Consider the following 14,306-nt stretch of genomic DNA (forward strand, 5'->3'; position numbering starts at 1 on the left):
TGTGGTTAATAATATAAATACAGGAATGTTCTACTACAAGGTGTTAAGAATGTGTGATACATGGAAAAATATAACTAATGTAATTTATAGAATATAGTAAGCAACAATATTTTAATAGTCTTGTAGCAAAAGCAAAGAAAGTACTATATTAATGCTAAAGGTAAAAAAAAAGATTATGGGGTTTGGTTTTGTGAGATAGGAATATGATTAAGCATTTTTTTCTCTTCAGTTTTTTCATTAATAAGGAAATGTTGACTGTCATTTAACCTGTGTTCATCTGTGCATTTCTCTGAACAATGGTGGAACAATTGAATTTGTTGTTAGAATTAGATGAGGTAAAAGTGTCTGGATAAAACTTTTTAGGAGTAATGCTTCCTTAACTTGTTGAGCTGCATTTTGTCTGTTATTTTAGTTTTTGAATTTGAATAAAATAAAATAAAATAAAATAAAATAAAATAAACATGTTTCAAAAGAAAAGAAGTGGGGCAGCTAAGGCGACTCCATCTCCTGGGTAGGCCAATGCCAGAGAGCCTGTGGACCACGTCAAACTCTGTTCACTTCTTGGACTTAGCATGCGGACCTCTTCTCACTCTCTGTTGGCTCCTCTCACAACAGTCTCTTGGACGGGTTGCTTCAGGAGGAGCTGCCCATCCCATGGGCCTGGGAGCATGTCAAGGAGGGTGCATCATCTATGTGGTTGCCTAGAGGGATGCTGGAGGAGAGCATGATGTATCCAGGGGCTCAAGGTCCACTGTGGGAATGATGCATGAACTACTCTTGGCTCTGAGTGGGTACCTGGGCTCCATTTTCACTTGGAATAACTGGAGTAGCCTCCAGTCTTTCTCCTGCATACATCAAATCATGGAGCAGAGACCATAGCAGCCTTCATTGTTGTACTGGAAGCATCTAGCACAGTTTTTGCCACATAATATGAAAACTAAGGCATAGAAGGTGCAGCAGTTTGATATAGTTATGAATTCCAAAAATAGATATTGGATTATATTTGTAAACAGGTATGGACCTGGGCATGGTTAAATTATGACTAGGACTTTGAATAGACCATGTCATTAGGGCATTGAGTTCCCACTCCTTGATAGGTGGGGACTCACAGATAAAAGACATGGCAAAGGACAGAGTTGAGGGTACTTAATGTTGGAGTTTTCATGTTGGACTTTGATGCTGAAGTCTTAAGCTAGAACCCTGGGAAATAAGCACACAGAGGAAAGAGAAGCAAGCTGCAGGAAGGAAGGAACCCTAAGCCTGGAAAGGTGCAAGACCCGGGAAGAGAGGAACCCGGGAAACCTGAACCCTCACAGATGTCAGCAGCCATCTTGCTCTAATATGTAAAAATAGACCTTGGTGAGGGAAGTAACTTATGCTTTATGGTCTGGTAACTGTAAGCTCCTACCCCCAAAAATACCCTTTATAAAAGCCAACAGACTTCTGGTATTTTGCATCAGCATCCCTTTGACTGACTAATAAAGAAGGCTTGCCTAAGATTTCAAGTAAGAGGCAACATAGGGATTCAAACCCAGGCTGTCTGGCTCCAAAGACCAGGTCTTTAAGCAGTGTGCCATACTACCCATGAAGTTACCAACTTGATGACATCATAGGACTTCCCATTTCTCCATTCCAGTGAAATCAGCATCATGAACTGACTGCCAACTTGGCACAGACAATATTTGCTTCACTGAGTTCATTGAAGAGTATATGGACCATGTGCAGCAACAGGATCACCATCCATCTCAGCAGGACCAAGGTGGGTTACATGGAATCTATTTGAGGACCTTCTGAAAGGGGTTGGATTCAGTTTTGCAACCTTGTCACCAAGCACTGCTTGATTTGGAGCAAGAGTTCCTGACTGATCCCCATCTCTCTGTATCACATGTCAATTACTCCTTAGACCAGATCCAGATCCAATTTCCCTCTGTGATAGTTGTAGTAGAGCAAATGAAAAGGCAAAAGATTCATGGGTGCCAAATCCTGGAAACACTACAAATACAGCTGTGTATGCGGGTGCCTCCTGTTTGAAGTGCTCTAGAAAAAATCTTGGCCATTTGTCATGGGGTCATGTACAAGCAGCTCTCAACCTGGATGTTACACAGACTTCCCTCAGACCAGCATGAAGAGTTCTTTATCAAACAGGGTCCATCTTCTGGTAGTATCTCTGCCTAGCCAGAAGAGGACAAGGAGGATCTGGGCATTAGGGGACTGACAGGAATACAGTTGAGAGAACTTCACAACTTGTGCCTGATTGAGGAAGAGAATATACTAAAGCAGTTTTCTCTGCATGTGGTGATTTTGGCATCCTACATTCCAGTGAGGGTTGCTGAAAATATCTTGTTTGTTGGAGAATCTGTCCAGATGTTAGAGAATCAAAATGTGAACCTGACTAGAAAAGGATCCATTTTGAAAAACCAGGAGGATACTTGTGCTGCAGAGTTGCATTGTCTCAAGCAGCAGCCACTGTTCAGCCTGGTGGATTTTGAGCAAGTGGTGGATCACATCTGTAGCATTGTGGCTGAGCATCTGTGGAAGCTGATGGTATGAGTCTGCTTTACTGGGTTATCTGAAGATCATTAGACTTGTACCTCCTGGGACATGGAGAACTGTTTCAGGCCTTCATTGACACAGCTCAATACATGTTAAAACACCACCTAGTGTGGTAACTGAGCATGATGTGAACGTGGCCTTTCAACAGTCAGCACACAAGTTACTGCTAGATGGTGACAATTTTCTCCCTCTGTTGCACTTGACAAATGAGTGTCATAGAAATGAGCATAAAGATGCTACTCAGACAAGAGAGGAACCTTCTTGGGGAACCTTGCCAGGAAGCCCCTACATGTGGATGGGCAGCCGTAGGTCTTTCCTACAAAGTGCAGTGGCCACTCCAAATTCTTTTCACCCCTGTCCTGGAAAAGTACAATGCTGGTTTTTTTTTTTTCTTTTCTTAAAAATATAAGTATCTATTAACTTTGTTTTTTTCCCTCCCCTCCCCCACTGCCCTGCTGTTTTTGTTGTCTGTGTCCATTTGCTGTGTGATCATCAGTATCTATTTCTCTTTTTTACTTCTCTTCTTGTCTTTCCCCTCTAGGATTCACCAGGATTTGATCCTGGAGTCCCCTAATGTGGAGAGAGGTTCCCTGTCACTTGCACCACCTCAGTTCCTGGTTTCTGTTGCACCTCTCCTTGCCACTCCCCTTCATCTCTTTTTTGTTGCATTGTCATCTTGCTGCATGACTCACTTGCACAGGCACTGGCTCACAGTAGAGGCACTTGGCTCACAATGCGGGCACTCAGCTCGTCATGTAGGCACTCATGTGGGCACTTGGCTCACCATATAGGTACTCAGCTCACTGCATAGGCATTCACATGGGCAGCAGGCTCACTGTGTAGGCACTTGGCTTGCCACACAGGCACTCATGCAAGCACTCAGGTGAATGCATGGGCACTTGGCTTGCCGAGTGGACACTCAGCTCACTGTGCAGGCACTCGGCTTGCCACATGGGCACTGTCTCACCATGCAGGCATACTTTCTCTTTTTCTTTTTTACCAGGAGGCCCCAGGGATTGAACCCAGGTCTTCCCATGTGGTAGTTGGAAGCCCTATCACTTGAACCTCATCTGTTCCCCAAAATGCTGTTTTTAATTGCCTACTGAGTATGTGCTGGGTATGAGCCAAGCTGCAGCACTGCTGTGCCCTACATATGCATCAAAAGCACCTCAAGTCCAACCAGTCTGATGCAGTCAAATGGCGCCTAAGAAATCACATGGCATTCTTCATAGATAATCTCCAGTACTATCTCCAGGCAGATGTGTTGGAGTCTCAGTTCTCACAGCTGCTTCATCAAATCAATTCTATCCAAGACTTTGAAAGCATCTGATTGGCTCATGACCACTTGCTGAAGAATTTGCTGGCTCAGGCCTTTATCTTGATGAAATCTGTGTTTCACTGTCTGAATGAAATCCTAGATCTCTGTCACAGTTTTTGCTTGCTGGTTAGTAAGAATCTGACCCATTGGATGAGTGCAGGGCCACACAGCTGAGTATTCTCATGAAGAGATTTGGGCACCAGTCTTCACTCCTGCTCAAGATTCTCTCCCGTGTTTGGAATCATCAGATCAATTCAGATTTGGCTCAATTACTGTTATGATTGGATTATAACAAATATTACACCCAGGCTGGTGGAACACTGGTGAGTTTCAGGATGTGAAATTTTCTGGTATATAAAGTGAAATGACAGTGAATCCCACCATGTTCCCAAGCTTATGAAAGAAGATTCAAAGCAAACATTCCATTCTCTAACCCTTCATCATTGTCTGCAGCCTCATGAGAAGGCTCTATTTTTTTCTCCTAGAAGTATTACTGAATACCCAGGAGAACAATCACTCCCAAAATTCCCTTGTGGAAGAGGTCTGCCATATCTTAGATGAGCTCTTAACTCATCCACCAAGGAGAATGTGTCGTGTGTTTTCAGTTCTACTGGGTATATACACAGCAGTGGAATTGCTGGGTCATATGGCAAATCTATGGTTAGCTTTTTGAGAAACCGCCAAACTGTCCTCCAGAATGGTTGGCTCCTTCTGCATTCCCACCAGCAGTGGATGAGTGTTCCCATTTCTCCCCATCCTTGCCAGCATTTGTATTCTTCTGTTTTTTTCATAGCTGCCAATCTTATGGGAGTAAGATGGTATCTCATTGTAGTTTTGATTTGCATTTCCCTGATGGCTAGAGATTTGGAGCATTTTTTCATGTGCTTTTTAGCCATTTGTATTTCTTGTTTGGAGAAGTTTCTGTTTAAATCTGTTTCCCATTTTTTAAATGGGTTGTTTATCTTTTTATTTTCAAGATATAGGAGTTCTATATATATTTAAGTTATAAGTCTCTTATTGGATATATGGTTTCCAAATATTTTCTCCCATTGTGTAGGCTCCTTTTTTACTTTCTTGACAAACTCCTTTGAGGTGCAGAAGGCTTTAATTTTGAGGAAGTCCCATTTATCTATTTGTTCTTTTGCTGCTCATGCTTTTGGTGTGATGTTCATAAAGCCATTTCCTATTACAAGGTCTTGTAGATGTTTCCCTACACTGCTGTCCAAAGTCTTTATGGTCTTGGCTCTTATATTTAGGTCTTTGATCCATCTTGAGTTGATCTTTGTATAAGGTGTGAGATGGTAATCCTCTTTCATTCTTCTACATATGGATATCCAGTTCTCCAGGCACCATTTGTTGAATAGGCCATTCTCTCCCAGTTGAGAGGGTTTGGTGGCTTTATCAAATATTATATGGCTATATATATGAGGTTCTATATTAGAACTTTCAATTGGATTCCATTGGTCTGTGTGTCTCTCCTTATGGCAATACCATGCTGGTTTCACTACTGTAGCTTTGTAGTATGTTTTGAAGTCAGGTAGTGTGATTCCCCCAATTTCATTTTACTTTTTCAATATGTCTTTGGCTATTCTGGGCCTCTTTCCTTTCCAAATAAATTTCATAGTTAGTTTTTCTAGTTTCTTAAAGAAGGCTGTGTTGATTTTTATTGGGATTGCATTGAATGTGTAGATCAGTTTTGGTAGGATAGACATCTTAATAATATTTAGCCTTCCTATCCATGAATAGGGAATATTCTTTCATTTATTTAGGTCTTTGATTTTTTTGAACAGTCTTGTGTAGTCGGTGTATAAGTTTTTTACATCTTTAGTGAAATTTATTCCTAAATATTTGATTTTTTTACTGACTATTGTAAATGGTATTTGTTTCTTGATTTCCTTCTGAGCTTGCTCATTATTGGTGTACAGAAATGCTACTGATTTTTGCACATTGATCTTATAACCTGCGACTTTACTAAACTCATTTATGAGTTCTACAAGCTTTGTTGTAGATCTCTCAGGGTTTTCTATGTATAGGATCATGTCATCTGCAAATAATGAAATTTTTACTTCTTCCTTTCCAATTTGACTGCCTTTTATATCTGGTTCTTGCCTCAGTGCTCGATCAAGTATTTCTAAGACAATGTGAAATAGAAGGGGAGTGAGTAGGCATCCTTATCTTGTTCCTGAATTAAGAGGGAAGGATTTTAGGATTTCTCCATTGTAAACGATGTTGACTGTGGGTTTTTCATATATATTCTTTATCATGTTCAAAAAATTTCCTTGTATTCCGATATTTTGGAGTGTTTTTATCAAGAAAGTGTGCTATATTTTGTCAAATGCTTTTTCTGCATCTATAATCATGGGATTTTTCCCCCTTCAATCTGTTTATATGGTGTATTACATGGATTGGTTTTCTTATGTTGAACCATCCTTGCATACCTGGAATGAATCCCACTTGGTCGTGGTTTATAATTCGTTTAATGTGCTGTTGAATACAATTAGCAAGTATTTTGTTAAGTATTTTTGCATCTAGGTTCATTAGAGAGATTGGTCTGTAATTTTCCTTTCTTGTGGTGTTTTTGTTTGGTTTTGGTACTAGGGTAATGTTGGCATCATAGAAGGAGTTAGGCAATGTACCTTCTGTTTCGATTTTTTGAAATAGTTTCAGCAGGATTGGTGTTAGTTCTTTCCGGAATGTTTTGTAGAATTCACCTGTGAAGCCGTCTAGCCTTGGGCTCTTCTTAGTTGGGAGGCTTTTAATGATTGATTCTATCTCTTTACTTGTAATTGGTTTGTTGAGATCATCAATTTCTCCTTTCATCAATATAGGCTGCTTATGTGTTTCTAGGAATTTGTCCATTTCCTCTGAATTGTAGTTTTTGTTGGAATATAGTTTTTCAAAGTATCCTCATATGATTATCTTTATTTCTGTGGGATCAGTGGTGATATCTCCTTTCTCATTTCTTATTTTGTTTATTTGCCTCTTCTTTCTTTTTTTCTTTGTTAGTCTCGCTAAGGGTTTGTCAATTTTATTGATCTTCTCAAAAAACCAGCTCTTGGTCTTGTTTATATTTTCAAGTGCTTTCTTATTTTCTCTTTCATTTAGTTCTGCTCTTATCTTTGTTCTTTCTTTCTTTCTTCTTCCCGTGGGATTATTTTGTTGTTTTTTTACTAATTCTTCCAAATGTGCAGTTAGTTCTTCAATTTTTGTTCTTTCTTCTTTTTTGATGTATGAATTTATGGCTATAAATTTCCCTCTCAGTACTGTTTTTGCTGCATCCCATAAGTTTTGGTATGTTGTGTTATCATTATCATTTGTTTCAAGGTAGTCATTGATTCCTTTTGAGATTTCCTCTATGACTCACAGTTTTCCTAAGAGTGTGCTGTTTAATTTCCATATCTTGGTGTGAAATTTGGGCCTCTGGCCCTTGCAGATTTCCAGCTTCACTCCACTGTGGTCAGAGACAATATTTTGTAATGATTTTGATCTTTCTAAATTCATTGAGCTTCCTTTGTGGCCTAGCATATGGTCTATCTTGGAGAATGATCCATGTGCACTTGATAAAAATGTATATCCTGCTGTATTCAGGTGTAATGATCTGTATATGTCTATTAGATCCCGCTGCTCTAATACACTGTTAAAATATTTTGTTTCTTTAGTGATTCTCTTTTGAGATGTTCTGTCCAGAGTTGATAGTGGTGTATTAAAATCCCTCACTATAATTGTAGATGCATCTATTCTTTCACTTAGTTTTTCCAGCGTTTGCCTCACATATTTAGAGGTGCCCTTGTTAGGAGCATAAATATTTATGATTGTTCATTCTTCTTGAGAGATTGTCCTTTTCACTAATATGTAGTATCCTTCTATTTCTCTCACAATTTTTTCGCATTTAAAGTCTATTTTGTCTCATATTAATATAGCTAGTCCTGCCTTTTTTTGATTATTGTTTGCTTGTAAGATTGTTTTCCAAACATTCACTTTCAGCCTCCATGAGTCTCTGGGTCTAAGATGTGTCTCTTGTAGACAGCATATAGATGGGTCATATTTCCTTATCCAATGTCCCAGTCTGAATCTTTGATAGGTGAGTTTAATCTGTTGACATTCAGTGTCATTACTTTCAAGGAATTATTTATATTAGCCATATTTTGATTTTACTTGTGTTTGTCATATTTTGTTTTGTTGGTTTTTTTTCTTCTCTTTTTGTCTTTTTTTGTTGCTCTTACACTCTCCTCCAACTCTGCCTGTCCTGTTTTTTCCTTTCTTCCTGCAGAACTCCCTTTAGAATTTATTGAAGGGGAGGTTTCTTTTTGGCATACTCTTTCAGTTTCTGTTTATCTGTGAATATTTTGAACTCTCCATCATTTTTGAATGCTAGTTTAGCTGGGTAGAGTGTTCTTGGTTGGAAATTTTTTAATTTTAATACCTTGACTGTATCATACCACTGCCTTCTTGCCTCCATGGTTTCAGATGAGAAGTCAGCATTTAATCTTATGGAGCCTCCCTTATATGTGATGGTTTTCTTTTCTCTTGCTGCTTTTAGAATTTTTTCTTTGTCTTGAGTGTTGGATAATTTGACAAATACATGTCTTGGGGTGGACCTGTTGGGGTTTATGATATTTGGGGTGTGTTGTGCATCTGGGATATGTACATCTGTCTCTCTCAGTAGATTTGGGAACTTTTCAGCCATTATTTCCTGCAACACCCCTTCTGACCCCTTTCCCTTCTCTTTTCCTTCTGGGATGCCTATAATATATATGTTTTTGCATTTTGCATTGTCATTCAGGTCCCTACATCCTAGCTGGATTTTTTCTATCTTTTTATCTATCAATTCTACTATCTATTTGATTTCCTATGTACTGTCTTCCACATCGCTAATTGTCTGCTCTGCCTCTTCTAATCTGCTCCTATTTGCTGTGAGTGTATTTTTGATTTCTTGAACTGTGGTGCTCATTCCCATTATATCTGTTATCTTTTTGCATATGTCTGCAATTTCTCTCCAAGTGTTTTCTTCATTTTTTTAAACTCTTCCTTTACTTCATTAAGTTTGTCTCTGATATATGTTCTGTGATCTTTAATTACTTGTCTGAAGTTCCGCTCACCTTCCTGGTTTTTAGTTTGTTCATTGGATTCAGCCATGTTTTCCTGATTACTGGTTTGGTTTTTAGTTTTTTGTTGCTGTCTGGTCATCATTTTATCTTTATGGGTTTAATCAGCTCCTTAGTTTCTTTGTCTAGTCTTGGGGATTAATTAGCTGTTGTTCTTATGTGAGTGTTATATCTTCTCTTTTTCACTTTGTTCTTCTTATTCTAATTTCTTGTTGCTGGCTGAGTTGACTTTGAAGGAAAATATTAGGGCCAGGGATAGGCAATTGTGTAAAAAGAGAAAATGTGTAAAGTAGTATTGATAATAAATGTTACCAGAGCAACAATATGAGATCTGGGAGGATGGGTATTAGACTCCTGTAAGTTGTGTAGAGTTATAGTAGTAAGTAGAGTACCTATAATGAGGTAGTCAACTGAATATGGGAGGAATATAGTATGAATTAAAAAGCCAGTGTTTTCATGAGGGAGGGAAAGAGAAAAGAAAGACAATAATACCAAGAGTGGATAAAAGACAGAAAACAAAACAAAGGTATTAGAAATTAAAACTTAGACAATTTGGGGACCAAAGAAAGGGAGGTGGTATGTAGGCGAGTCAGTAGATGCTGGAGGATATCAAGATGTGGGGGAAAAGGGATAGTGTAGGTGGTCAAAATCAATTCACACTGAAATGAGGCAATTGAGGATGAGGAAACCCAGCAAATGTGAGGTGTTCCCTGCAGCACCTATTGTATAATTAAGATAAAATAAAATAAGAAGAAAATGAGGGAAAAGAAAAAAAAGAGAAGAAAAAAAAGGGGGTGGGCAAAGAGAAGGGAGGGAAACAAGCAAGAAAAAGAAAAGAAGAAAGTGAAAAAAAAACCCTAAATAAATGAAAAAAGACCTTGGGGAATTCAATGGGAGAAAAGACTAGGAGATAATGAAATATTAGCAACCAGGACAATAAAAAAGAAAAAAGAGAAAAAGGAAAGAGAAAACAAAAAACAAATGAACAAACAAAAGGAAAGCACAAACATCGAGGGCTAGGACAATAAAGGACCTCAGATGGGCCTCAGGGCATGGTGGATTCAGGGATGGGAAGTCTGTGATATTGCAGACTCAAGAGGTGTGAGTCTCTGGGGTGTGGGCCACCAGGGTATAGGGGACAGAGACCTGGCCACCTCAAATCTGGTTAACAGGGAGCCTGGGAGCACTACAGCAGTGCAACACAGCCTTCAGGGATCCCCACTGTTGGGTGTCAGCCCTATGAGGGGGGTCACATCTGCAAACTCTGACCTCTGTGTCAGAAACCCAAAATTCCCCCTCTCACAAGATTCTCTTCTGTTACTGTGTCACCAATTCAACTTCAGATCACCTCCTGCCCTGCAAGCCCCCAAAACAGCCTGCTGGGGGGTGCCTTTTTATTGCGACTGTGTTAAGGACTACTGCAGATCAGTTAGTAGTAAGATTTTAACAATATTTTTTCAAAATTTATAATAAATTCTTCATGACAATGCAAGGTGTTGTTGGTGGGCTGATATATGGGACCCCTGTATGATGTTAGGCATGTTTGCTTTGTAAGTTCACAGCTTTTACTACACACTTATTGCTTTTGTATGTTCATATGTAAATGATATAAAACAATAATAATAATAAGATGGGTTCGAGGAAAATACTTTTGTTAATAGTAATATTTTGAGGATGCTCTTTAATCATTAGGTAAAACATTTAACAACAATGCAAGATATTGTTGGTAGGGAGAGGTATGAGAGCCCTGTATGATATTATGTATGTTTGTTTATAAGTTCCTAAGTATTACTATACATTGATTGTTTATGAATGTGTATGTATTAATGATATACTTCAATAAATTTAAAAAAACAATAAAATAAATTTTTAAAAAATCAACTAAGCCCTCCTGCAAGCACTTTAATGAACTTCTGCAAGGGATCAAATGAAATGGAACAATGAAGGAGTCTGAAAAGCTTAAAGTACTTCTTAAATAGGGCTTAGAACACCATGCTAGGCAAGCAGCCAATCCAAACACAAGACTCACATAATGCTCAGTCTGACTGAAGCAATGGATCTCCACATTTTTCCTGCCTCAAAATACCTCAGATGGAGAGGCAAAGATTTTTAAAGAACACAAAAATCACTAAGTATAAAGAGAAATTGCTGATAAATTAGACTTCTTCAAAATGAAGAATTTCCATTCATCAAAAGATACTATTAAGAGAGTGAAAAAGACAGACCAGTGTGAAAGAAGATATTCATAACATATATATCCCACAAGATTTGTCTCTAGAATATGTAAAGAATGATGACAAATCAATAAGAAATTAAAGAACAGCCAATTAAAAAAATATGAAAGAAAAAGAAAGTAGAGTAGTATATTAAATACCTTTTCATATTACTTCTTCATGATTACTTTAAGTACACTGCCTGTTTTTAGTAAGATAATCTTGAATTCTTAAGCCTTGAGGCAAACGGTCTATTACTGGTTTCCATGGTTTGGATAGTTATCTACCTGCACAGAATATTTGAGGTATTCACTGTTAGAAAGGCAAACATACCAAAAGTCAACCTTCCAAGTGCCTCCTTTCTTTACCCCCATCCACTTGGCAGTTGACAAAAAGGAGTGAAAAGTTGTGTGTTTGTGCATACAACAATGAGTGTGATATGCTTGGATTGGAGTAGTATATATGTATAATGGGATTGATGATACTTGGACTTTGTTTGGAATAACAAATATTTTAGGATTAAAACATACCTATAGGAGAACACTTCTGGAATGGCAGAGTAAGAACTTTTAAAAATTTGATCCTTCATAAAAACAATAAGAACACAGGAAAAACAGTAAAAATCAACATTTTCAGAAACCTGGAAATTAACCAAAGTCTTGCAACAATCTGAGGAGTATTTTGTCAAGAAGAGCAAATGAATCTCTATATAAACAGCAAAATATGTGGCATTTTAACTTCCCTTTTCCCACACTCCTCTTCCCAGCTCTGAAGTAACCTTGAAAACCAACACCTTCACAATTATGGTAATCTAGCAATCACTGGAGGGGGATGAATGGGTTTGGAGGCCCCCTCAAAACTCAGTTTCCAGGGAATTATCATTATTTGATATTACATCTCGCTGGGAACCCCCACTTGCAGGGGTTATCTTTATTTTATCTGACTCAGCTCACTCATTGTAAACAGCTATTTCCCTGGAGCACGTTTAAAAAACAGTCAGTAGTGATATTTTAAAATTGCAGTTGCCTGAATCAGTGTTAAGAATTGAGGCAAAAAGAGGGCAACAGTTGAGGCAAACAAGAGTATGAAAAAAAAGAAAAGGACAAACTGATTAATGCGATGTCTATAGAGTGCTTTGTAAAGCTCCAGCATATTCCTGGGAATCTAGAAGGCCAGGAAACTGGTTTCCCCTGAGGCTCTGTGAAAACAGGAAATGAAGGCTAAGTCAGATTAGTAAACTGCCAGAGCATCAAGGCATGACTCAACCAGGACACAGAAATCCTTAGCAAATTCTGTCAGATTTATTGGTTCAAGGCATTTAAGGAAATCTCTGTCCAATCATTAGCTCTCTACTAAGTTAACCATGCAGAGATTTCAGTAGCTACACAAGAAAAAAATATAGACTCTACAGAACTATATCGGAAAAGTCACTAAACTAACAGCAGCAACAAAACCAATTAATAAAAACAATAAAATCTGGCAGAGGGATATGATTTATAGAGTTATCACATTTTATTATTTAAAATGTCTAGTTTCACTAAAAATTATAGGACATGCAACACGAAAAAAGGGATGGTTCATAACAGGAAAAAAAAAACAAAAAACAAAAAAACCCACAACCAATAGAAACCATCTCCAAGGAAGCCTAGATGTGAGACTTACTAGATAAAGATTTTAAACCCACTATTTTAAATGTGTTCAATGAACTAAAGAAAACCATAAATAAAAGTAAGAGAACAATGGTGCATCAAATGAAAACTATCAATAAAGAGATAGAAAATATAAATGAAGGAACAATGTAGAAATTCTGTAGTTGAAAAGAACAATAACTGATATGAAAATTTCACTAAAGATTCTCAAGAGACAGATTTGAGCATGCAGAAAAGAAGATCAGGAAATTGAAGATAGATTATCCAGTTGAGGGTGGGAAGTAAAAAGAATGAAGAAAAATCAGCAGAGCTTCAGAGAATTGTGGAACACCATCATATATACCAACATATGCATAATGTAAGTTCCAGGCCAAGAAGAGAGAGAAAGGAAAGAAAGGATATTTGAAGAAATAATGGCCTAAAAATTCCCAAGTTTGCTGAAAAAACATTAATCTACATATCCAAAAAGGTTAATAAACTCCAATTGGGATAAACTCAAAGAGATATGCACCTACGTAGACATGTCATGATCATACTGTTGAAAGATAAAGAGAAAATCTTGAAAGCAGCAAAAAAGAAGCATATCCTCACATACAAGTGATCCTTAATAAGATTTAATAGCTGTTTTCTCATCAGAAATCATGGGGGCAGAAGGTCATGGAATGACATATTCAGAGTAAAGGAAGAAAAAGATTGTCAATCATGAATTTAATATTGAGAATATCTATACTTCAAAAATTAAGGAGAAATTGAGACATTCCCAGGTAAATAAAAACTGAAATAGTTCATTGCTAGCAGACCTTTCCTACAAGAAATGCTAAAGAGTGTTCTTCAGGTTGAAATGAAAGGACACTAGGTAATAACTTGAATTCACACCAAGAAATAAAGAACTTCAGTAAAGGTAACTACATAGGTAAATATAAAAGACAGTATTAATATATTTTTGTTGTAACTCCACTTTTTTCTTATTTGATTTAAAAGACAGTTGCCTAATAATAGTTATGAATATTTATAAATCTATATTGATGGACACACAATGTATAAAGGATATAGTTTGTAATCACAAAGTATAAAAGGGGGCAGAGGTATAGAGTAGTAATTTTTGTATACTTATGGAAATAAAGCTGATCTTAATCTAAGCTAGAATGATATAAAGTATTTTTGTAAACCCCATAGCAACAACTAAAAAATAACTCAAAGAAATCACAAAGAGATTAAAATGTATATTAAGAAATACATATTTCATGCAAATGATGGAGGATTTGAGGAAAAAAGATACAAGACATTTAGAAAACAAAGACCAAAAGGGCAGAAGTAAGTTCTTTCTTATCAATAATTATGGTAAATACAAATGATTTAAACTTCAATTAAGAGAAAGAGATTGGAAGAACGGGCTATATGCCATGTACAAGAGACACAGTTTATATTCAAAGTACCCAATAGTTGGAAAGTAAAAGGCTGGGAAAAA

The 14,306-nt window shown here is 37.4% G+C and overlaps 1 pseudogene; it reads left to right on the top strand.

Annotated features, from left to right (window-relative positions):
- Positions 1–759: 759 nt before the first annotated feature.
- LOC101427824 (gamma-tubulin complex component 4-like) lies at positions 760–4,212 on the top strand (annotated as a pseudogene).
- Positions 4,213–14,306: the final 10,094 nt, after the last annotated feature.

This window comes from Dasypus novemcinctus, chromosome X, assembly GCF_030445035.2.
Source record: "Dasypus novemcinctus isolate mDasNov1 chromosome X, mDasNov1.1.hap2, whole genome shotgun sequence".
NCBI classification, from domain to species: Eukaryota; Metazoa; Chordata; class Mammalia; order Cingulata; family Dasypodidae; genus Dasypus; species Dasypus novemcinctus.